Source organism: Canis aureus, chromosome 14 (genome assembly GCF_053574225.1).
Source record: "Canis aureus isolate CA01 chromosome 14, VMU_Caureus_v.1.0, whole genome shotgun sequence".
Classification (NCBI taxonomy): domain Eukaryota; kingdom Metazoa; phylum Chordata; class Mammalia; order Carnivora; family Canidae; genus Canis; species Canis aureus.
This window is the reverse complement of record NC_135624.1, coordinates 13,234,820-13,259,612: the sequence shown is the minus strand read 5'-3', so window position 1 is coordinate 13,259,612 and position 24,793 is coordinate 13,234,820. Positions and strand designations below refer to the sequence as shown.

The 24,793-nt window shown below is 35.6% G+C and overlaps 1 protein-coding gene across 2 annotated transcripts in view; it reads left to right on the top strand.

Moving 5' to 3' along the window:
- Nucleotides 1-24,793, top strand: part of SYBU (syntabulin) — a 109,465-nt gene that overhangs the window by 5,317 nt on the left and 79,355 nt on the right. The gene's annotated exons all lie outside the window — the stretch shown is intronic.

Below are 24,793 nucleotides of genomic sequence, written 5' to 3'. Positions count from 1 at the left end.
ATAGTTACCTGAGTTTAAAACCATAAAAAATCAATTTAAGTTCAACTTACTAATGGTGAGCATTTCTTTCCCGAGGGCATAGCTAACATCTTTTGTAGTACAAGTGAAGAATGGGGTAGAAGGTAATATTAACTTATCCTCTCCCTTCTTCCTTGGTTTAACCTGTGCTCAGGGAAGCTCAATTCATAATTTCTTCAATTTCACACCATTAATACACATTAAGTTAACTCTAAAATGTAAAGTATAATAGTCTGAGTGACTAGGAGCCATTAAACCTAATGACACTTAAATGCATGTATCACAATGATGCATGTCTTTAGGAGGGCCATTATGTTTTTTCATAAGATAGAAGGGGATTGAAAGTATAAACTTTATGTTATCTAGATGAACATTCTTCTGTATTCATTTGGTCCTCAAAACATATTAAAATGGCTACTATAAAGTTATTTCTTACACTTTAACCTAAGGGGAACATTTCCTGTAGGTCCCAAGAGTGAGGCTGTTGAGTGCCTTGGCCTTTGTCCATGGTGCTGAAATTGGCCCGACTATAGGGTCAGATAGAGCAGGGGGAAAGGATTGATGTTTCTCCCAATTAATGACTTATAAGAATATAGATAAGGATTAAAAATGAATGTATTGCTAAGCCTTATAATCAGCATAGCAATAAAATTTGCACATATGGCAAGTCTGTGTATTTGAATAATGTGCAGCATGGAGGCTGAATTAGCAAATGTTTGTTTTTAACCCATTTGAAGTACACCTTGGGAATTTTCATCATTTTGTTCCTACACTTCCCTTTTCATTAAGAGATACCAACATCAGTAATATTTAGCAGCTGTCAATTTCTGTTTTTTTTTTCCCAAAACTCTTCATTTTGGGTTTTCTTAGGTCCATCATAAGGCTTTCTCTCTTTGATTTGATTTATATTCCTCCAGTATAAAAAAAAAACCAGCATTAAAAATATTTGAAATTAAACTTCTTGCTTTTGATATATCATGTTAACACATGAATAAATTACATTGTTAGGTTTTGTTTCCTTTTCATGGCCTTAACTTTCTCATAGCATTTTTTATCCCATTATGCTATGCCTTGATCTATATTTCACTGCCCTAAGGATTTTTTTTTCTTTTTACACTACCTGCTTTTATCTGCCAATGAAAATTTTGCACACCAAGGAGAAGAAAGAGGTAGAAAAAAATTTCAAAGACACATCCTTCCCTTCCTTAGTGGACATTTGCAAAAAGTGGAAAATTTCTTTTCTCAGTGTCCCTAGTATATTTTTTAAAGAAGATGAGGTAATGTTAATGTTACCACAGATTTCCAACCATTCAGATTTACTAGTACACAATGAAGGTTCCATCTCTGGGACTTGTTTTCCCCCCATAAGGATATTTAAACTGGAATCTTTGTCAAACTGCATTGGTATACTCCTGAACAAGCAGGAATATAAAGTGCAGCTTAGCATTAGCATTTTATTTAGAACAAAAGGAGGTGACCAGAAGCACCACCTACCAGTCTCTGGTTTCCCTTTAGGGGTAGTCACTGCCATTTTAACTCTTGGGTTCATTTAAACAAGTCTCCAACCATTGGCTTCAAAATTGAAGCCTAATATAGCTCTTTATATTTGCCTGAGCCAATGATTTTTTTTTTATTACTTTCCCTTCTCAATCAGTGAGTTTGCTTTTGGTAATGAGTGAGGAATATTTGTTTTGCTCAGGGGTTATATTTTTGTCAGAGTTTTTGTCATAAAAATTAAGGAAGACATAGTTAACTAAACCGCATTTTATAAAATATCACTGATTTTTCCAGAAAAGCCTCGTTTTGGAGGTGGGAAACATCTAGAGGAAATTTAAGCTTCCAAGTGAGCATTTAAATAGCAAAGAATTTATATTGCTTAATTTATGATTACTGCAAAAAATTACAAATCATGTATTATAAAAATTTAATTTGTCATTTGGTAGAAGATAGTATTCCTTTTATCAAGCCATATAAAACTACCTGTGTTCTTTACTGTGAGAATCTCTGATCTGGTTGACAGGGAGAGAACTGCTAACTACAGTGGCGTGTGGCCATTCCCACAATTGCCAGCTAGATAGCTGTTGAGTGAGTAATTGAGTTTCAGTGAGTTTCTATCCAGAATTTATTCCAGACTCGATAATTTTATACTGCAGGCTTTGCTTTATGATGTAACTGAAAAATAATGCTCTTGATCTAGAAGCACTTTAATTAAATTAATTAGAATGTGATACGTTCATTGTTTTGAGGTTGTACAAATTGAATGCTTCTGTAGCCTGTGAGAGTTTTTACATGCTCTCCTAGTTGGGAACTGTCACAGATTAGGCAAAAAATGTCCTGTCTGCTTTAAGTAGAAGCACTATATTATTTATTGCTAAACTATCTAGTATGTAGACTTTCAAAAGTAGCTGCCATGAACTTTAGTTTAGTCTAGTTTACAACTTGATGGAGACTCTTGCAGATGACACTGGGTTTAAATATATCTGCTTTAGGGGTGCCTGGGTAGCTCAGTCTGTTAAGTGTCTGCCTTCAGCTCAGTTCTTGATCCCAGGTCCTGAGATTTAGCTCCAGGTAAATCTTCCTGCTCAACGGGGAATCTGTTTCTCTCTCCTGCTCCCCCTGCTTGTGCGCTCTTCTCTCTCTCTCTCTCTCATTCTGTGTGTGTGTGTGTGTGTGTGTCAAATAAATACATAAAATCTTTTTAAAAATAAATAAATATAAGCTGTTTCCTTAGGGGTTCCAATCTATGTTGGCATTAAGCAGACACCAGTTAAACTTCCACCTCAGCAAGGGGGGGGGGGGGAAGAGTTGTTGTCTACTGCCCAATGACAGCTTTGTCTCCATTAAGGTATATACTGTTTTTGCAGAAGTTTAGAAAGCTATCCCAAAGTGATGGTGACTAGTGTTACTTTCTGAGGTATCTCATTGCTAACTAATAACAGAGAGCTTTCCTTAATTCCCCGCACTCACCTGGTACCCCCAAGCTTATCATTTTTGAAGTCACAAGGGTGAAAGTCACTTATAAAAGAAAGGTGCCCTTGTGGATGGAAACTAAGAGCAGTGGTTTCTAACTTTAGCTTCACATTATAATCACATGATGAGTCCCAGGCATCCATATTTTTTTTAGTTTCCCAGGTAATTCTAAGACTTAGTCAAAGTTGAGAACCACTGCCTTAGAAAGAATTATTTCCCTGCATGATTTTTAAAAGTCAACTGCTCTCCTCTCTACCCCAGAAAACAATATGAGATGTAGAGTAGTTTATCTACTTGTGAGTTTATCTACTTCGGAGGTATCAAGGTTGATCCAGCAACTTGAGTTGCACGGAATGATGAATGAAATTCATAGGAGTGCAAACATATTTAGCTGTAAGATGTAAAGCAAGATGCTTTTCTAAATGCTGATGTATATGGAGTCAGGTGTGGAAAAGTAGAATGTAAAAAGTTATTTAATTTTACTTTTCCATGTCTCAACATATCTAAAACTAAATATAAAAAATAGTGTGAGTTATTCAGCAATGCTTAATGCACTTCTTCTGCCCCTAAGACGTGTCTCATCTAGAGGCTTGGGCAACACCCAAACCAGTTTCCTCAACTAGAATAAATGACTAGAAAAAAAAAAAAAGAATAAATGGCTAGATTATTACTTTCCTTAGGGTTACTGAAGGGGTTAATGGGACAATGCATATTAAAAGGTCTAGCATGATGCCTGACACACAGTTGATGTAAACTATCTTAGTTTTCTCGTTCCTTCTTCAGACAATTAATTGTGAATTAAAACAATCCAGGTTAACCTTCAGGCAATGGATATAAAAAAGCTATTATGTCCCATATATTGTGTTTATTCCTCTTTTGTTTTTTAAAGTGGATTAATGCAGAGCTTTGCCTGGAATATGATATATATTTCTCTGTAATTCATCTCAAAATAATTTAAGGAATTCAAAGTAACTAAGAAATCATACAGAAAATGCAAGATTTATTAATTTGCCTTACTGTTAAGAGAAATGACTAAAAATGACTTATTTTTATTTTTTTAATATTTTATTTATTTATTCATGAGAGACACAGAGAGAGCAGAGACATAGGCAGAGGAAGAAGCAGGCTCTCCTCAGGGAGCCTGATGAGGGACTCCATTCAGGTATCCAGGGACCACGCCCTAAGCTGAAGGCAGACGCTCAACCACTGAGCCACCCAGGCTTCCCAGCATCCTTATTTTTAAATGCTGCAGAAATTATCTAAAATTGAGTTGTCTCATATTGTTTTTTGAAAAGTTGTTAAGGATTAATTTGTATGTATTATTTTTAAAGTATCTTAAATTCCTTTAGTTTTGTGAACGTTGTCATTTATCGACATAAGTTCTTTAAAAAGCTTCCAACTCAAATCTTAACTCCTATATATGTAATTTATGTATATGTATACCGCATACCTGTTTCCAACCAAATACATACTTCTTGCCCTTTTTTTCTTTATCTCCTTTAAGAGAGAGAGAGAGAGAGAGAATTTTCCACAATGTATACTCTAGGATCTTAGCCAGTTTTTTTTTTTTCTTAGCCAGTTTAAATGTTGATAACTGACTACTGCCAAAGCAATCCACTGAATGCCAAACTGACACATTCTTAATTATACAAAAAAATCCCATGCCCTGTTGGGTGCCATGTCCACAGCTCAACTTAATAAGGAAATGTTTATGTCACTTTTGGTCAGACAACCTCTGGACATCACTCTATAAATCTAAATAAAGAAATTACTTATGCTCTTTCTATTTCAGTTGAATTCTTGCTAATTTGTATTTTGCATGTAAAAAATCTGATGCTGTCCCATGAACTTGGAGTTAGACAACTCCCACTGATACTGAGACCTCAGGTTCTGAGTTGCTCAACTTATTAAATGCACAGTAATCTTAAAATTACTTGCATTTGTTTGTTTCTAATAATGATAATGAACTACATGATAATTTAATCTATTAATGTCAGCAAATGTTCTCCTGAGAAAATAACTGAGAATCTCTATTAGATATATGCAGACGTGAGGGATGGGAAAAGTTTGCTTCTAAAGTTCATTCTTATTTCTTTGCTTTCTTTTCAATATTTCATTTATTACTGCAATTAAATATGATTCAGGGAAAAATGTAAGCTGATATTAAGGAAAAAGATTATTGTTCCTATTCTTAAATTACATAGTATATTTTAGCACCCACTTTGTTAGTTCCTTTTGACTTCATAAATGAGTTTTTCAAAAGGTTTATGTGAAGTATTCCTTTTTCATTTCAAATGGAGGAGGAATGTGCTATGTTCTTTTTTATAATGAAATATTTATAAAGTACCCACAGCTCCTTCAATGCATATTAATTAACTCATAGGCCGAAGCAAGAATAATGAGTCTAGATTATATAAGCCAAATAAACAAGTGATATGATTCCTTCCAAAATAGAGATTGTTTTATTTCATATTTCAGAAAATATTTCAGAAACCCATAGAACAAAACTAGTTTGAAACTTTTCAAATGCTGTAATTACTCAGAGTATTTTATTTTATTTTTAAAAAGATTTTATTTGTTCGTGAGAGACACAGAGAGGCAGAGAAGAAGCAGACTCCCTGCAGAGAGCCAGATGGGGGACTGGATTCCGGGGCCACAGGATCATAACCTAAGTGGAGGACAGGCTCAACCACTGAACCACTGAGGCGTCTGTACTCAGAGTATTTTAGGGTAAAGTGCTGTTGGCCTAATTCAGGTGGCAAAAAATTAAATTACAGTGGAACTGGAATGCACCAGAGCATTACTGTAAGAATATATCTAGGAAAGCCATTTGCTCTCTTCTGGAGCTTCCCTCCAGCCCCCACTGAAAGAGACCCTTGAGGGTTAGGCTGAGCATACTTCTCAGAGGACACATCTGAGAGAATTCTCCATGTGTATATATCCTTCTATCTTTAATGGTATGAATAATGAATAAGAAGCTTATGAAATATGCACTCACGTAGCCTTCCTCTCTTTTTTACAAAAAAATACTGTGCCATACCCATAATGAGGAGAAACCTAAGAAACCTGAAATAAAATTTGTCTTGAACTTATGGGACTTGATCATAAAGAATGATTTTCTGCATATAAGTTTGAATCCACTCTATCAAAAAGAATTATAATGGCAGGGGGGGACCAACATTATGTATTTGAGTTCAAGAATTTTGTTCCTCATGACTATGCTATGAATTGCAAAGAGCAAGTAGCTTTACCTAGAAGATTTATAACTTGAGGGATATTATTTCAGTCAATCTTTTTTAAAAGAACCTGTAGATTCTCTTATCCCTTAGAACACAGAGGAGCAATTCTGTATTGAGATTTCCTTTGCAGAACAGACTACATAAACTAAACCAATCTCTCTCTCTTTCCTTTCCTTAGAGAAAAATAGAAACAAAGGAATTACGTCATACCCAGAATGATATTATATATAAGAAAGGAAGAGAGAGAGGGAAAAGAAAAGGAAAGAAGGAATCAGGATTGTTTGGTAAAAATATATCCTGACAGAGATAAAGCAAATATTTTTAAATTAAAAATATTATTTAAAGATATATTTAGAGGCTCCTGAGGTGCTCAGCCAGTAAGTGTCAGACTCTTGATTTTGGCTCAGGTCATGATCTCAGGGTCCTGGGATCCAGCTCCTAAATTAGGGTCCCCGCTCGGCAGAGAGCCTGCTCATCTCCCTCTCCTTTTGCCCCTCCTGCCCTTCCCTTGCATGTGTGTTCTCGCTCTCTCACACACACAAATCTTTTTTTTTTTTTTAAGATACATTTAAACACTGAAGATAGAAGTGAACCACCATTTGTATCCTCATTCAGTTGTACTCACAAAACCAAAAGATAATTACAGAATAGGCTCATTTAAAACAATATTATAAGGGACCCCTGGGTGGCTCAGCGGTTGAGGATCTGCTTTTGGCTCAGGGCGTGATGCCAGGTCCATGGATCGAGTCCCATATCAGCTCCCCACAGGGAGCCTACTTCTCCCTCTGCCTATGTCTCTTTCTCTTTTCTCTCATGAGTAAATAAATAGAAATCTTTAAAATTTTTAAAAATAAAACAATATTATAGGAAAAACATTATCATAAAGGTCAAGAGGCATTTAGAAATTAAATGAGCCAGTATACGTGAAGAGGATTAATTACATATATATAAGATTAACTAAGATATATAAGATAATATGTTTAAAGTTGTATTTTTCTGGAATTTTCTCTTTGTAAATATGAAAAGTCTGAATTTTGAAATTTCCTTAAAGTAAGATGCTACCTCTTTCATGTTCAGTTTGGATGTTTTTATGGGTGTATTGGTGCATACATACATATGTTATAGACAATAACAGAATCTAATTTCTACATCATAGAAATCAATGTGTTTATTAGAGTTCTGTTCAAAGTTCTATTATCATTAATCTTTCCTTCATTTGGCCTAAGCCCACTAATCCTCTACATTTATACTGAAAATAAAAGTACCTGTGATGAACAGTCCATCGTTATTAAGGATTTGGACAGCACAAGCACGCATGAATTTCCCATGTTTTGTATATGTAACTAGGATCCAGGCTCAGTCAGTAATACTTAGAAAAAAAGTTGTAGTCAGGGCATAAGCACTGATTTAAGCTAACAAATGCATGCCCTTCAAATAGAAACTTTAAATCAATGGATGTACTCTCCTCGGTTATAAATAATATAGCCTCTGACTGCCTTGCATTTTCTTGGACAGGCTGGGGAAGAGGAGTGGGATGAGGAAAGAATAACCCCAAAAAGCTTCTCATTGGTAGAATCTCTAACTTGCACTCCAGAAATTAAAAGATACAGTGTTTGAATAAAACCTAATGTGGTATTAAATCAGAAATGACAATAAGATGTTTTCCACTTGAAATTCAACCTATTGATATATTTTAGATAATAATATTCTATAAACGTAATTAGCTCAATCAGATTGTATAGGTATTTATACCAAGGCCAATAATTATCTTCAATCTCAGATATCTGTTGCTTCATAAAGTAATTAAATAAGTCAGGGAAATAAGTCTGCATTTCTACTGCCTGGTAAAAGTGTTGCTCTATTTTCAATGTCTCCCCTTTCATAGGCACTCAAATTTTTGACATGTAGGTGACTCTCAGTCCATTTGTACCTGAAATCTAACGTAATTGAGTTGAATACACATATTATTATTTCTCACAAAATACCATAATCAAAATGAAGGGGAATTTCAAGTTATAAATTATTGGGCTTGAACTATCAGCATAATCTTTTTCACTGTGACTCTTGAAGGACTCTCCTATTTGAAAATAAAACAACATTTATTATTCAGTGTTCCCCTGGCTCAGTCATCTTGAGAACCTCTGAACTATATTCATCTTTGCCAGCAATGGTCTGAAAGGGCAGGATTCTATTTTGCTGTTTAAAATGATACCTCAAAGAATATATTTTTTGGCTTCACTTTTCTTGTCAAAAATTATGCAGTGATACCCCCCTCAAAATTACCTCTTACTTCCTATTCTCTTCACATATGTACATACATACAAAAGGGGCAGGATCACAGTGTATGCTGGGTTGAGGTTTGAAAGAAAGCATGCAAGGTAAATAACAGCAACAACATTTATGATAAAATTCAGATTATCCTTGAAAATTATTTAAATCATTCATAAGTTCATAAGTTTCCTTCTAACATCAGAACAGGTCACTCTATTATTTAAATACCAGGTGTATTGTTGGCTTATAATTATAACCCTGTATAAAAGTATTTGTATCTCTAAACAGTAGAAACATATGTGGCTTGGTGAGATGTGAGAATGAGAAAAATAACAGATTCACATCTCCTATTTAAAAAAAAATTTTTTTTACTGTTTGGCACCATTTTTACAAAGCTCAAAAACAAGCAATATTAAGCAACATATTGCATATATTTTTAGGCCTAAATTGACTCCCAGGCCTAAGCTGGAAAATGGCTTCACTATTAAAAATTTCTCTCTCTTCCATTCTCTCAAATTGAATAGTTGAATTTGATTAAATGAGTCTATGACAAGACTTGACTGTTTTGCCAAAAAGTCCATTAGGCTTCTGGAATTACAGGGCTCATGGTGTCAGGCCAGCTTTCATTAAGAGTTGCCCAGGAAGCAGCAACACACACACAATGAACATGAGCCTTGGCATTAAAAAGAGATGAATTTGAATGCCATTTCTACCAGGTACCTCAGTTTAAACAAGCTACTTCAACACTTTGAGCTTCAGTTTTCTTAATGATCAGATGTAGATCATAATACCCACCTCAAGCAATTATTAAGGGTTAAATGAGAGAATTTCCATTAAGCCTTCTATGGTGTCTACCAATAAATGATAGCTATTGATATTAGTGATTAGAATGGTTCTTCAAGGTTGGGTTTTTTGTTTTTTTTTTTAACTATTACTTTTTTTTTTTAAACAAACCACCAGAGGGTAGTAGAGAACAAATAGTTTGTATACATTGTTTTAGGTGCTATCTCTATGAAATTACCATGGTCTTGTCCTCATAATATATCTGCCTTCCTGTTCTGTCATTTCAAAGTAAATGTATAAGCTTCAAAAGATGGAATATGCCTTTACTATTCTTAAATATCCAAATTTTACATATGACAAGGAATAGACTGTACTAAGTATAAGATGCTTCATTTCTGAAGTATTTTAAAGGAGATAGAGAAATATCGAAATACACATCTTGCTCTGCAGTGTTTTATTCATACATGATATTTTATATAGTTGGAAAGGTTTCAGGTACTAATTAAAACATAAATTACTATGTCTTCTAAGAATACCAAATTGATGGTAGTGAAGTTTTAGTGCCCTTCTTGTTTATTTAAGGAGTACAAGTCATTATAAAAAAAATGATTTCAATGTATACTGTTGAAATATATCTAAGGGGTTTTAAACTGCTACATTTTTTTTACTGTTTTGATATGATGATGATATTCTGATTCCAGGTAAAAATGAGGTTGGGAATTTAAATTTACACTGGAGGGCAAGCTGAAACAAGACCATTGAGATTGAGAAGGTGGAACACAAGAGAATAGTACATGAAACTAATCTATTTTCCAAAGTTGCAAGCTCTTAGGAAACGCAGATGTAGATAATGATATTAATGGGTTTGTACTCTGAAGCTAGAGCTCTAGTATAATTTTAAATCTATAATTTTTTAGATTTTGAAGAGCATGGTGGTTCTCAATCAGGGATAGTTTGTGCCCCAGGGGACATTTGGCAATGTATGGAGAAATTTTTGATTTGTCAAGACCAGGGTGAGGGCAGGTGTGGGGGGGTTGCACATCTGGCATCTGGTGAGTGGAGGCTAGAGGTGCATGGCACAGTGCATAGGACAGCCCCCCACAACAAAGAATTATCTGGCCCAATATGTTAATAAAGCTGATGCTCAGAAACCCTGGAATAAAGCCATGAACTTTCAAAGACTATGTTGTGTGGTTGGCTATTTTCCATTTCTATTCCGTGTCCACATTGGTCCTTTAGAGAAGAGCTCTCTGCTCAGAAGTACAGCAGTTGGCTTGGCGCTCATCTTCCTTTTTTAAAGCAGCAGATTTTCCAGAGCTTCCATTTAAAGGATGTGCCATATTCACTCAGTGTCTGACGGGGATTAAATGTGCTTTTGGAAATTTAGCAAGAAATGTGCAAGCTCTCTCAGTAAAGAGAATTTGTAGAAAACAAAAACAGCAGAGCAGGTTTCTAGTTTTTCTTTCCCCCAAATGGCCTTTAGTGGATTCAAAAATGGGAAGTGTGAATAACAGTGCTTTGTATTTTAAGTTGAAGCATTTGGAAGTATTGGTATAATGCCTTCAGGACATGAAATCTTCAGTTACATGATCACTTATTTAGAAATGTGATGAAGTGTGAAGAAATTGTACCAGCAGGAGGAATCATTTAAAATTCTAAAACGCTGAAAAATAGTTTCGTAGAACATGTATATGGTTTCAAATCAGCTGGCATATGTAGTAGAGCCTTTGCATTTAACTGTAATAAATCCACTAACTTTTCTTAACTTATTAATAGTTAAAAGCTAAGAGAGTGGGAAGGTAATTTATTTACATTAATTGTCTGATTTGTAGGGAACATTGAGCTTTTCACTTTTAATCTATAATTACATCTAAATTCCCTATATCAAATCCAGCTAAAAAATAAAACATGAGGGACACTTGGGTGGCTCAGTGGTTGAGCATTTGCTTTCTGCTCAGGGCATGATCCTGGGGTCCTAGGATCGAGTCCTCCATCAGGGTCCCCACAGGGAGCCTGCTTCTCCCTCTACCTATGTCTCTGCCTCTCTTTCTGTGTCTCTCATGACTAAATAAATAAAATCTTTTTTTTTAAAAAAGATACATTTCAAAAACCAATAAAGCAAATGTGTCTTACTAATTTAAAGAGTTTAAAACTTTCAGTCATGGTATATGTTATTAGAAAAGTATAAATTGAGTCTTTCGGCCAACTAATTTATCCTAATAGGTAGATCTGTCCTGTCCAACATTGTAGTGTAAAATGTGTGGCCAAAAAATCCCAATAATTTTTATATTGATTACATGTTGATGTAACAGCATTTTGGATATATTGGGTTGAATAAAATAAATTAATCTGTTTCTTTTTACTTTTACTTCTTTAATGTTGCTGCTAGAAAATTTAAAAGTACATACTCCTGTAGCTCATTATTTTTATTGGACAGCACTGGCCCAGACCCTTCAAGTTTTAATTAAGTAGTCACTTTCAGGATCAAATAATCATTTTATAAATTATGGTTATATGAGAGAAAATGCATATGTAGTTAGCTAATCATTCTGCTAAGTAGCATCATTTATTAGTGTTAACTTCCCATGTCCTCATTTCTACCCCACAGGAAACTTCTGCATCCCCTACACCTCCCTGAACACCTAGTGCTCTCTCCTCTGTTTTTCCTCTCACCATGTGCCCGTTGTCTGAGATGTCTTCCCACCTCAGTCCTCAAGATCTAACTCAAAGTATTGGCTTTTCATAATGGTTTTTCCAACTGTGAGTGGTCTCTCCCATTCCTCAATTCCTCAGCTCTTACTCTGTACCGACCTTTCCTGAAGTGTGTTACTTCTAACACCAGGCCTGCCATAGTAGCGTTTTCTGAGGAAATGGTCAAATGAGTCAGAGAAATACTGAATTAAACAGTCAGATTAGTTTCTTTACTACAGAATTTCTTAGGACCCCTAAGAGTTTAATCTGGATTGAGAACTTGATATACAGCATTTCCCAGTCCTTTTTTTTTCTTTTTAAAGATTTATTTATGGGGGGGGGGGGGAGTAGGGGGAAAGGCAGCGGGAAAAGAATCTCAAGCAGACTCCCTGCTGAGTGTGGAGCCCCACACAGCTCAGCTCTATCTCACCACCCTGAGATCATGGCCAAGAGTTGGATGCTTTAACTGACTTTAACTAATTCCAGCTGTTTTTGACAATAGAGGGCATTTTCTTTTGCATGCATTTCACAGGACTGAGTTACTAGAAACACACCGTGAGAAACAATGCATATACAATCAGCACAATCAGCACATACTCTTTTTAAAATTTGTATTTAAATTCAATTAATTCACATATCATGTATTATTGGTTTCAGCGTAGAGGTCAGGGATTCATCAGTCTTATGTAATTCCCAGTGCTCATTACATCACGTGACCTCCTTAATGTTCATCACCCAGTTACCCCATCCCCACACCCTTCCTCCCCTCCAGCTACCCTCAGTTTGTTTCCTGTGATTAAGAGTCTCTTATGGTTTGTCTCCCTCTCTGATTTCATCTTGTTTTATTTTTTCTTCTCTTCTCCTATGATCCTCTGCTTTGTTTCTTAAATTCCACATGTGAGTGAGATCATATGATAATTGTCTTTCTCTAATTGAGTTATTTCACTTAGCATAATATCCTATAGTTCCATCCACATCGTTGCAAATGGCAAGATTTCTTTTTTCTTTTCTTGTCTTTTCTTGTCTTGTCTTTTCTTTTCTTTTCTTTTCTTTTCTTTTCTTTTCTTTTCTTTCTTTTCTTTTTTTTTTTCTTTGATGGCTGAATAGTAGTAGTCCATTGTATATATAGCACATTTTCTTTTGTTATTCATCTGTCAAAGAACATCTGGGCTCTTTTTATAGTTTGGCTACTGTGGACATTACTGCCATTAATTACTGCTATTGGGGTGCAGGGTGCCTCTTTGGATGGCTACATTTATCTCTTTGGGTTGAATGCCTAGTTGTATAATTGCTGCTATAAACATTGGGGTGCATGTTGGGTGTACTCCCACCAACAGTGCAAGAGGGTTCCCCTTTCTTCACATCCTCACCAAAATTTGATGTTTCCTGTCTTGTTAATTTTAGCCATTCTGACTGGTGTGAGGTGGTATCTCATTGTGGTTTTGATTTGTATTTCCCTAATGTGGAGTGATGTTGAGCATTTTTTTTATGTGTCCGTTGGCTATTTGTATGTCTTCTTTGGAGAAATGTCTGTTCATGTCTTCGGCTTATTTCTGGATTAGATTATTTGTTATTTAAGTTCTTTATAGATTTTGGATATTAGCCCTTTATCTGATATGTCATATGCAAATATCTTCCCCCATTTTGTAGGTTGCCTTTTGGTTTTGTTGACTGTTTCCTTTGCTTCAGCACATACTCTCCTGTGGCTTTTTATCTCTTGATGTAAGCCATTATATAAACTATAGACCTTTACTTGATTTTTTAAATTTGTATTTCTTATTTCCTAACATACATTGCATATGATTTTGCAAAGCCAGAAATCATTTTGGCCAACAGTATGCAAAATTATGAATTACCTATTGACTTAGCTTAGTATATTAAGTGATCATACTATGTTTGTATTAGTCCTGTTCGTGATAATAGCAATAGTAAGTGGACATTACATAAGCCAAACCCTATAGTTCTCACTTTCAAATTTAAATTCTAATTAGTGGTAGAAGTATAGGACAATCTGCAACATATTCAACAGGGAAAATATCAGCAACCTAAACAAAGCCAATGAGTACCTTGGCTATTTCTTTGAGGGCAAAAGGGGTAAATTACTGGAAAATATGAACTGGAGGTCAAGAAGAAGACCAAAAATGAGAGTGAAAAAGAGAACCTTAAAAGAGTACTAGGGAGAAGGAAAGACAAAGATGAATAATAAAGTGCCACAAGAAATAATTAAATGACACTGAAAAATAAAGGACCTCTATCAAATACCGTTTTATCATAAATATTAGTCAATAACTAACTCATTTTTCAAAAATTTCACTCAGTGACCAAATTCAAAAGCATAATTGGTTTATTGTAATTATATGTACATGCAAAGCAAAATGACAATGTTCAAGCCAGTTATAAGGGTTTAACATGATATATGGTACCTAGGAAATGCCAAATTTGATGCAGAGACAGTCCTACCCATTTTATCCTTTATTATCATTATCGAAGTTAATCCTATCTCTGCCTATTCTCTTGGTTTTACTCATATATTTTTATAAACTTGACTCCCCAGATAAAATATGAGTGAAGGGGACAGAGAAGAGACTGTTTTATGTCTTTCTATATTTCTAGTGCCTGGTACAATTCACTTAATATTTGCAGAATATTAAGGCATTGAACATTGTGTTGAAGAAGAGGGTAGCTGTTTTTCTTGAATTCCAACCTCAAAAATCAAGAGTATATCTGAAGATCCAAGTTTCCCTTAATAACCCATGAAAAATGTCTTCCATGACTTTTTCTATATTGCAAAATACTTTATTTAATCAACTGATTAGCAAGTGTATATTTATCATCTATTTACTGAGTTTGGGGCCAGATGCTTTGGGAAGGAAGGTAAAAAGAAAGTGAAATATCTGTTTTTGCATTGAGGGTTGAGAAGAAAAGACAAAGAGATATTAATTAGGAAACAAATGGAGAGTGAGTGCAAAATTCTGTGGGACATATACTTTAGTTCTGAAAAGGGGAACTGAAAGTAGGCTGGAATAACGAAGGAAGTTGGCAAAGTAAAACCAACTTTGGAGGCTATTAAAGCTAAAAGCATGGTTTGCATTATGTGCTGGTAGACATCAGAGAGCCCATGAAGAGTTTTGATGAGAGAATCCACAAGACGAGTCCTATGGTAAGATGAGACTCACACAGCCCAGTCTCAGAAGAGATTGAGGCAGGGAGAGGCAGCATAAGGAAGACCATGACAGAGTCTGTTGGCTTTAGCCTGAGCTGGAAGACTGCAGGTCTGTCTAGGGCAGTAGCCATGAGACTCGGCCAGGGGCAGCTTTTGAGAGGAGGATAGATAGGACTTGGTGACTGACTAGAAACAGAAAAATCAAAGATGAAGGTAAAATGTCAAAAATGACCCCAAGGTTTTGAGCACAGATAAAAAAATAATAATAATAATAGTTAATGCTTTTGAGCATTTGCTCTGAGCCAGTGTTTTGTTAGTCAATAACAAAACAGTTATTAAACAGTGTTTTGTTAGCCTCAATTCCAGTGTTTTGTGTGCTTTGCGTGGATTTTCCTGAGTTTCATGATGCATTTATTGATGTAAGTACTAATATTTCCCCTGTTTTATAGGTGAGGAAACAAATCCATAGAGGAAATATAACTTGAGTGGAAATTTTAATCCAGGCAGCCTAGACTCAAATCCCATGCTCTCTGTATCTACGCTGGTCTCTGTCCTAAAGAAATAAGAGTGAGGGGATCCCTGGGTGGCTCAGCGGTTTAGCGCCTGCCTTCAGCCCAGGGCGTGATCCTGGAGACCCGGGATCGAGTCCCACATCGGGCTCCCTGGATGGAGCCTGCTTCTCCCTCTGCCTGTGTCTCTGCCTCTCTCTCTCTCTCTCTCTCTCTCAAATAAATAAATAAATAAATAAATAAATAAATAAAATCTTTAAAAAAAAAGAGAGTGACATAGGTGAGTTTGGGATAAAGAGCTAATTTGAAGAGAATAAGATATAATGACTTAATATTTGAAAAAGTTTGGACTTAGGATGACTGTATTTGCAAGTAGACTTGTCCAGGTGAGATTTAGAGATGAAGCCCTCAGCTGTCAGATCTAAATTTGAGAGGACATATCACAGAGATTTCAAAAATTCTCTAGAGAAGAGAATATATTAGAGATAGCAAAGACTGGATTTCTACATAGATATTATTTCTCGTAGGTAATTAATTTGATAAGCATGCATCTCGGTATTTCATTTTATAAGACCCTAAATCAGTGCTCTACAAATTTCTTTGGTCACATACCTCTAAGACAATTTTTGAGCATACAGGCTTATTTATATAACTTATTCTCCATTGTTTTCACTTATAGCTAATGGTGAGAATTCATACTGGGAGAAGAGGCAGCTCTATTCTGTTCTGGTCTGCTTCTCTTTGCACTATGAACAGGAACTTCCATCTGCAGTTCTTCTGCAGAGTACTTTTTAAAGTCATTTCTTTTGTTGAGTTAAAACTAGTCTGTATTATCCAGGCACATGTGAACTACACTCTGTTACAACTCTAGATTATAGATCTCTCACTCTCATTGCATTTTTACATAGGTGGTGCCAAACATCTGATTTAGGAACTAAATTATGGCATTGGTTTCATTACACATATTAAATATAATAATTTTTAATTTGCAAATTGCCACTCTGGCATTTCCACACCCAGTAATTTCTTTAGCTGCCCTCCACCTGACCAGGGAACTTCTCTGCACCTTGGAGACCACTGACTTTTTCTTAACTTCTCAAGGTCAAAAGATACTTCCTCAATAGTCCTCTTCTAGAACCTAATTAGTAGATGAGTATGGGAGCACTGTATCTGTACACTGTATGATGTATATGCTTCTGTCCAAAACGCACTTGATCTTTTCCTTCCAAGATAAGAGGCCTTGGAAATTTAGTCACTTCATGCAACATCCTCACTTCATTTTTTATTTCATTTTCGTTTCCCTTTTTCCTTTTAAACACTTTAGCTTCAGCCTTCTCCTGTTTTATCTTATGGTTCTTGGGATATGATGTCGAGAATTTTGTAATTATTTTCAGAGTAAGCCGCTATAGATTTGTATGTGGATGGATCCATATGTTCTCTGTACGTTTCCAAAATTTCCTTTAAGAATACCCAGAAATTCATGTCTTTTTCAGTTCTACTCACTGTGGAATGAGAACCTCCCTTTTACTCGTCAAAAGTTTAAGTAGCAGCAGAGTCAGAATTTCTCAATAAACATGGATTCAGTGAGAAAAAATTTGGAAATTGGGGTCAAATGATAACGTCAAAAATATGTACTAATCCTTGTCTGGTGAATAGAAAATAATATCAATTCATATGTCTTATTTTTATTTAGAATATTGCTTTTATCTTATTTTTAATTTCTATTTTTTCTTGTTGATCATATTATTGTTTTCTTTAGCCTTGAATTAAAGGTTTTCCCATGTGTGGGCAGATATTTCCATGCTACACTTGGAAATATATTCTAATTTGAGCCATAGAAAATAAGGCTTAGCATTGAAAAATGATAAGCATGAATATTAAGGTTTCAGACAATAGCTGGGAACTCCAATTGTATTATTTGAGATAAGTCACAATCCTAACATAGTTAAGTACGAAGTCCAGAAAGTTTCTGATCTACTCATCTTTCCAATATATATAAATAATTATATAGACATTAAAATAACTTGTAACTTCTACAGTAGTTCTGATGGAAGCCATTTATTACAACTGTCAGTGGAAAAGAGTTAAGAATTTATAAATAACTGTAGATCAGCTTTCTTCCTAGCTTAACAAGAAAAAGAGCTTTTACTTTTTGATTTACAAACAAAAAAAATGATTTTGGTTTTCGTTTAAACTTGAAATCAATGTGAAAAATATTTCTATCTATTCTTATTAAAAAAAATGAAGCCAAATGGATATTGCCACAAGATGGCTCGGGATTAGGTATATTTCAGTCATTTCATCAGAGCTATTTGGCTAATTGGCTGCTTGATTCATAAACATTCAGATTGATATAAGAGCAAAATTAATTTTTTTGTCCTTTTCCATGTAGCATTTGTATTTTCACATGACAAATGTACTTAGGATTGTAGCAATATAATTTTTCTTAAATCAACTTGTGAAACAGTTGTACAAAAACACCCACCTCTGTTTCTAAAACAAATTAACAATAGTAAATATGTATTTCTCCCTTCTCATACTGACAGTCACTAGATTGCACCTACTTACAGGGAGCTGCTAAAGAGCTATAAGATTTGGAAGAGGAGGGAAAAGAAAAACTAAATGAAAAATAGTAGAAGGGAACAACAGAATGGCACTTAGTATGGGAAAAGTTTAAACATGGTGGGCAGAAGTGAAGAACTCATATGAACCTGGCAATGGAGCTATGGTTGGTAAAATTTATTGTTCTCTGTGTATAAAAGAAAAAATTCAAATTGGGGTCTGTGAAACTCAGTGCTGCTTTTGTCAAGATTCCAGGCTCCTCATTGGAAAAGGGCAGAGTTAAGAAGGACATAGGAAGTGAAATGCAACAAAGAGCTATCAGCTTTGAAAAATCCCTACCCTTTTACTCTGGAAAACTTCAACTTGACAGTCATGAATAGAAGTCTTACAGGTCCTGGGGCAAACAAGAGGCAGCAGATTGTCACGTTGTTGGCTGTTGCCTACACAGTAGCCAAACTGGAAATTCCCTTGGCTAATTTTCTCTCATTGCCCAACTAGAAGTCCATCACAGAGCAGACCTGGGGCAGGACTACCCTGCTGACAGTAAACATAAGGCTCACCCACATCATTGGAAAAGCCATCAAACATAATCTAATGATCTCTGTTCAGCAAACCCAGTACTTTTCCATCCTTATTAATAGTGCCTGTGAAATGAAGTACATGTTCTGTGTGGGTAAGACTCCTTTGCTAAATGTTAAAGTATTGAGTTTAACAGAGATCAAGAAGATGAATACAGAAGGTTTGGAAAATAATTCTTAACAGTCTCAGAACTTGGAGTAGATATGAAAACAAATGTATTTGTGTAGTGAGTGACACTATTAGCTCTAATTTCTAAATGAAGAGAGAAGTTTCTGACCTGCTCAAGCAGGAAATGCCTTTCCTAGTTTCAGTACCTTGTCTTTACCACTGAGAGAGCTAGCAGCTGTGAACATATTGAGAACACTGGCTTTGTTGACATTTTTGCCACACTTCTCTTTATAACTTTCATCAAACAGCCCATTTATCTTTGTGAGTTAAAGACTTTAGTAGAATTTGTGGAAGACGGTCTACCACTAAAGAAAACCTTTCTTTCCACTAAAGAAAGCCAATGGGATGCACTAGTTACAGCATAAAAAAAAAAAAAAAAAAAAAAAAAAAAAAAGGGCAGGCAAAGCCCTTATATCCTATGTTAGTGCCTCAGGTTTTTTGGGTTTTTTGTTTTGTTTTGTTTTTTTAAGATTTGTTGATTGATTTTAACAGAGATCGTGCACTCATGAGTCGGAGAAGGGCAGAGGGAGAGACTCTCAAGCAGACTCCCAGCTGAGCAAGGAGCCTGATGTGGGGCTTTATCTCATGAGCCATGAGCTTGTGACCTGAGCTGAAACCAAGGATTGCACTACCCCTAGCCAGCTGAGCCACCCACTTGTCCCAGTGCTGCAGTTTAAAAGCATGGTCATTGAGAGGATCACAAGTCCAGTCCTACAAATGAGAATCCAGGGTTCCCCTAAAGATATTGACTAGCTTAAAATTTGTCCTACATTTTCTACTCACCATTAAGATATTAGACCTATTCTCCAAATAGTGCTGCCTTCCAGAGGAACAGTGTGATTGGCTCTTTGACACATCACTTCTTGTGAAGTGCCTACCTTACCATCAGGAGGATCAAGAAAGGGACGTTGTATGGTGCACTCAGTGATTTACTAATGAATGCAGAAGGAAACTCAAAAGTGGGATCTTCAGTAGGGTTAGACTAAATGGGGAAAAACATTGTGATTAAAAATTTAGGGAAAGAGTCTTCATTGATACTAATGCAATTCAAAACTGTGAATATCACATTTTGGGGGGGTTCCATAAAGAAGATACATCTCAGTGTTTAAGATGATTGGATATAAATCTATGACCCACAAATGGGCAAGCCTTAAATATGCAAAGAACTCTAAGTGTTTATTAATCCCTTTGAAGGGCTACTACAATTAAATCAATGTGGATGCTTCCCAGTTGGCTAGAGAATGGGATTGCTCAAAGGTTTCAGGTTGAAAAACCTCCCATAGCTCTCTAGGCCAGAAATTTGGCAGTGGCAGTGAAAACTACAGAGACAGATTCCCAAATACTTATCATATGATTTGTATTCTGCAGTCATTTCCAGTTTCAGTGGCAACAACAGAGAGGAAAAGATGAAGTCAGGTTACAGGAATAAAATGCTTGAGAAGGGACTTGAATATCTAGTGAACATTTCGGCAGAAGGTCCAACGCTGGGACTATGTAACTATAGACCTGCTGTCAACCTTTCCTTACTAAAACTCACCAGAGCAAACAAATTACCTTTTTGGCAAAAGACCCTCAGAAAACCTCAGTTGTGAAGGAGAACCATAGTCTTCTAATTAAAAAACAAAAAACAAAAAACAAACAAACAAACAAAAAAACCCAGACTTTTCTACTCAAACTCTCTCTGTAAATCATCATTAACTCTGGCTCTATTTGTATATTATGGAGAAGTGACTGGTTTGTAGTAAAGTGTAATAATAGAACTACTCTGGCAAAATAGAATGAAGAAGTGAGTACATTTCTTATCATTAAGGAATTGTTGTGTGTCTGTTTAGTTTTTAATGTTTATAGAAACAGCAGTGCTCTATGGAAAAGAATTTCAGGGGATTCAGCCAAGGGGAAGAAAGCTTTGCTTGCTTGATTTTCACTTGACCACATTTCTTAATTATGGAGAAAAAAATACACAGATGTCCTGTATTAATAAATAGTATTCTTTTGTCATATTTATGTTTGTGTGCATTTTTTCACTTTATCTCCAAATATAGTTTAAAGATAGAAATTGAAGTTATTAATATTTTTTAAAAGATTTTTTGGGGGATGCCTGGGTGGCTCAGTGGTTGAGCGTCTGCCTTCAGCTCAGGGCATGATCCTGGAGTTCTGGGATTGAGTCCCACATCAGGCTCTTCACAGGGAGCCTGTATCTCCTTCTACCTGTGTCTCTGCCTGTCTCTCTGTGTCTCTCATGAATAAATAAAGTCTTAAAAAAAAAGATTTTTTATTTATATATTTAAGAGAGCAGGGCGGGGGGCGGGGGTGGGGCAGGAGTAGAGGGAGAGGGACAAGCGGACTTCATGCTGAGTGCTCAAGGCCCAACATGGGGCACGATCGCAGTTAGGACCCTGAAATCGTGCCCTGAGTTGAAACCAAGAGTCAGATGCTTAACCAACTGAGCCACTCAGGCACCCCTTGATGTTATTAAGTAGGTCATGTCATTATAAGTATTAAAATGATCATATTTTATGTTCTGATTTAAAAATTGCCCAAAAGGATGCAACATGGCTTAATAGTTGGATGGAGTTCATCATTATTCTGCCTTTATTCTCTATTGTCATAAAACAGTCCAAACACTGCCGAGAACACAGAGTAAAATTTAAAAATCATACCCATTCCTACTACCAAGCCAAACTATTTAAATATCCCCTAATATTTACCAGAGTTCTTGTACCAACCAAGGTAAGTCTCAGTTAATATTTGTTGAATAAATAAAATCAGTTACAAAATAAATAAATAAATAAATAAATAAATAAATAAATAAATAAATAAAATAAAAAATAAAATAAAATCAGTTACTTGTAAAAATTCTGGAATTGCACAGGATAGGATTTGTGGCAATGCAAGTATAACTCTGCAAGGCAATTCTTAGGTGAGCATCAGAGAAACTGTCTAATTATTATTTGCTTCATCTCTATTGTGATATTTTTAAAATATCATTTCATATATCTGTTATTGCATAATTAAAAGCCAAAAATGAAAAGCAGAAGATTCTTAAGTCTATATTTATTCTCATTTGCAACATTTCATAGTCCTTTCATAGTCCTTGCAACATTTCATAGTCCTGAATTTAGAACTCCATGCAGAGAATATAGGCATATGCCTTCACATAGGCAGAAAAAGAATAGTAATTTATATGCAGAAATTACAGGTGTTTACTATGGAAATACAAGCACATTGTTTTTTAACAAACACACTTCTATCCTTAGCATCTCAAGCACTGGGAAATTGGCTGCTCTCAAGTGTATTTAAAAAGAGTTTGAAGTGTGGAATGTTCTAATATTGTTACCCCCAGTAACTATTTATTATAAATTTTCCAAGTTTCAAAATAGATCTACTGAAGCCATATATACAATTGAAAAAGTTGCATTTTCCTGAGTTTATTATAACAAAAAATATAGCAGTGTAACCATATGAGTATTTAAAAATATAAATGCCAGTATCTTTTTAAAAAATAAATCCTAGGGGATCCCTGGGTGGCTCAGCAGTTTAGCACCTGCCTTTGACCCAGGGCATGGTCCTGGAGTCCGGGGATCAAGTCGCGCGTTGGGCTCCCGGCATGGAGCCTGCTTCTCCCTCTGCCTGTGTCTCTGCCTCTCTCTCTCTCTCTCTCTCTCTCTTTCTCTCTCTGTCTATTATGAATAAGTAAAATCTTAAAAAAATAAAAAAATAAATCTTCATCTAGAATTGTTTTCTATTTTAATAGTAAAGTCAAATAAGTGGTAGAGGAAAACAGGAGGAAGAACTATAACAAGGAGTCATGAGAATACTTTTTCAAAGAGCATTCTTTGAATTCTCACTCAAGAAATGGGCCCATTAGAATAGTGAAGCTAAGATTAAGATTTTATAATAAATAGGATGAAACATACATTTTCTCTGGCAGAAGCTTTTCAAGTTGTACCAATTTGGAAGTCATTATTTCATTTGATCACTAAAAAATTCTTTTGAATTGCTCTTCAACTCATTTTTTAGCCCAAAAACTAAGAGCTTGTGTTAATCTTATCTTTAATATCGCTTTATGTTTCCTTGATACCATATACCCATACAATTCCAGCAGAAAGCATCTGCAAATCCAGGAATCATTCTTTTCTATTTCACACTCAAGATCAGAGTAAATTCATGACATATTTTCCAATGAGTCTATCTGAAGGGCAGTAGGAACCAGATGTTGGTGGTAGGAGCTGAAGGTTAGAGATTGGGAAGTGTTCTAGGTAGAAGAAACAACATTTGTGAAAGTCAAAGGTAGAATATAAGGATTATATCATGAGAGATCTTGTAAACCATATGTTAGTGTATGAAAGTTATCTTCAGGGCAATGATGAACATTGTAGGCCTCCACTGAGGCCAGGAAATGTAGGATGGGGTGGAAGATGGTCAAATTCTCACTTTAATGAGATCACTCTGGCTACTGTTTATAATGTACTAAAGGAGACAAGTATGTAGGCCAGATTAGAAATCCAGGCAGGAAGAGATGCAGAGAAATGAACATGTTTTAAAGATAATTAAGAGGTAGAACAGATATGACTTAGGTTCCAATTAGTCGTAAAGGTGAAGTAGAAAGATGAGCTCAGAGCATCACCCAGCTGCCTAGATCTGTAAGATGATAGCATTTATTAACTTCAAGAACACAGAAAGAAGATTAGCTTTTAGAGGAACTATGATGGATTCAGCTTGGAATATACTGAGTTTGTAGACCCTATGAGATATGAAAACCAATATATCTGGATGGATTATGGCATAGTCATGGAATAGAGATGATGTGAATTTGTAAAATTTATGGAAGATTCACCTATACATAGTAATTGAAGCAATTAGAAAGATGTTACCTGGGGAGAGACGGTAGGATGAAAACATGAGAGGGTCAGGGCTAGAAACTGAGGAACACCATTTAAGGAATGGCCAGAAAGGATACAGAGAAGTAGGAAAAAACAGGAGGGCTGAGTTACAGAAGGAAAGCAATAGTCAGAAGTGTGGGAGTGTTTCTATTAAAGGTTGTTGAGAGGGCAAGATTAAGATAAAAACTAACCATTAGATTAAACCACATGCAGGTAATTTTTTACTCTGGGCCTGAGTTCTTGATAGAATGATGGGTACACATACAAAAGTGCAGTGGGGTTGGTGAAGGGGCAGGGACACTGTGAGCCATGTGAACCTAGACTCTTTTTTGGAAGTTTGATGATGAATGGGGAGAAGCAACTGGATAGTACTAGAGAGATATGAGAGCTTAAGAGAGTCATTTATTTAGTTGGGAAAGGACTCAGCTTGTTAAATTGATGATGTGAACTCTCTGATAGGAAAGTAAGTTTAAGTCACACACACAAAAAAGAAATAGCTAATCATCACAGTGAACACTTATTGAGTGCTTAATATACACTGGATAGTCTTCCAAGTTCTTTACATATATTAACTCTTGTGATGTTCACAGTAACCCTATGAGATAGATACTGTGATTATTCCATTTTACACATAAGAAAATAGAAACCTGGAATCCTAGAAGGACTAAGTGATGGGATAACTTCCATTGAGAGATGGAAAGGGTGTGATCCAAAGCCTGAGTAAAGGAATTTTCCCAGTACAGAAGAGGGGTAACTTCCATTCTAAAGGACCAGAAATAGAGAGGATGGGGGGAAGCAGAAGAATTTGTAGGTTCGGAGTCAAGAGATTGAGGGAATTCTCTTAATAGCTTGCATTTTATCTGTCAATCAGGAAATAAGGGAATAGTGTGAGGGTGGAGGTGTTAAGCTAGTAGATTTGAAGTGTGGGGGTTTCACATAGACCTTTGGAGGATAGGA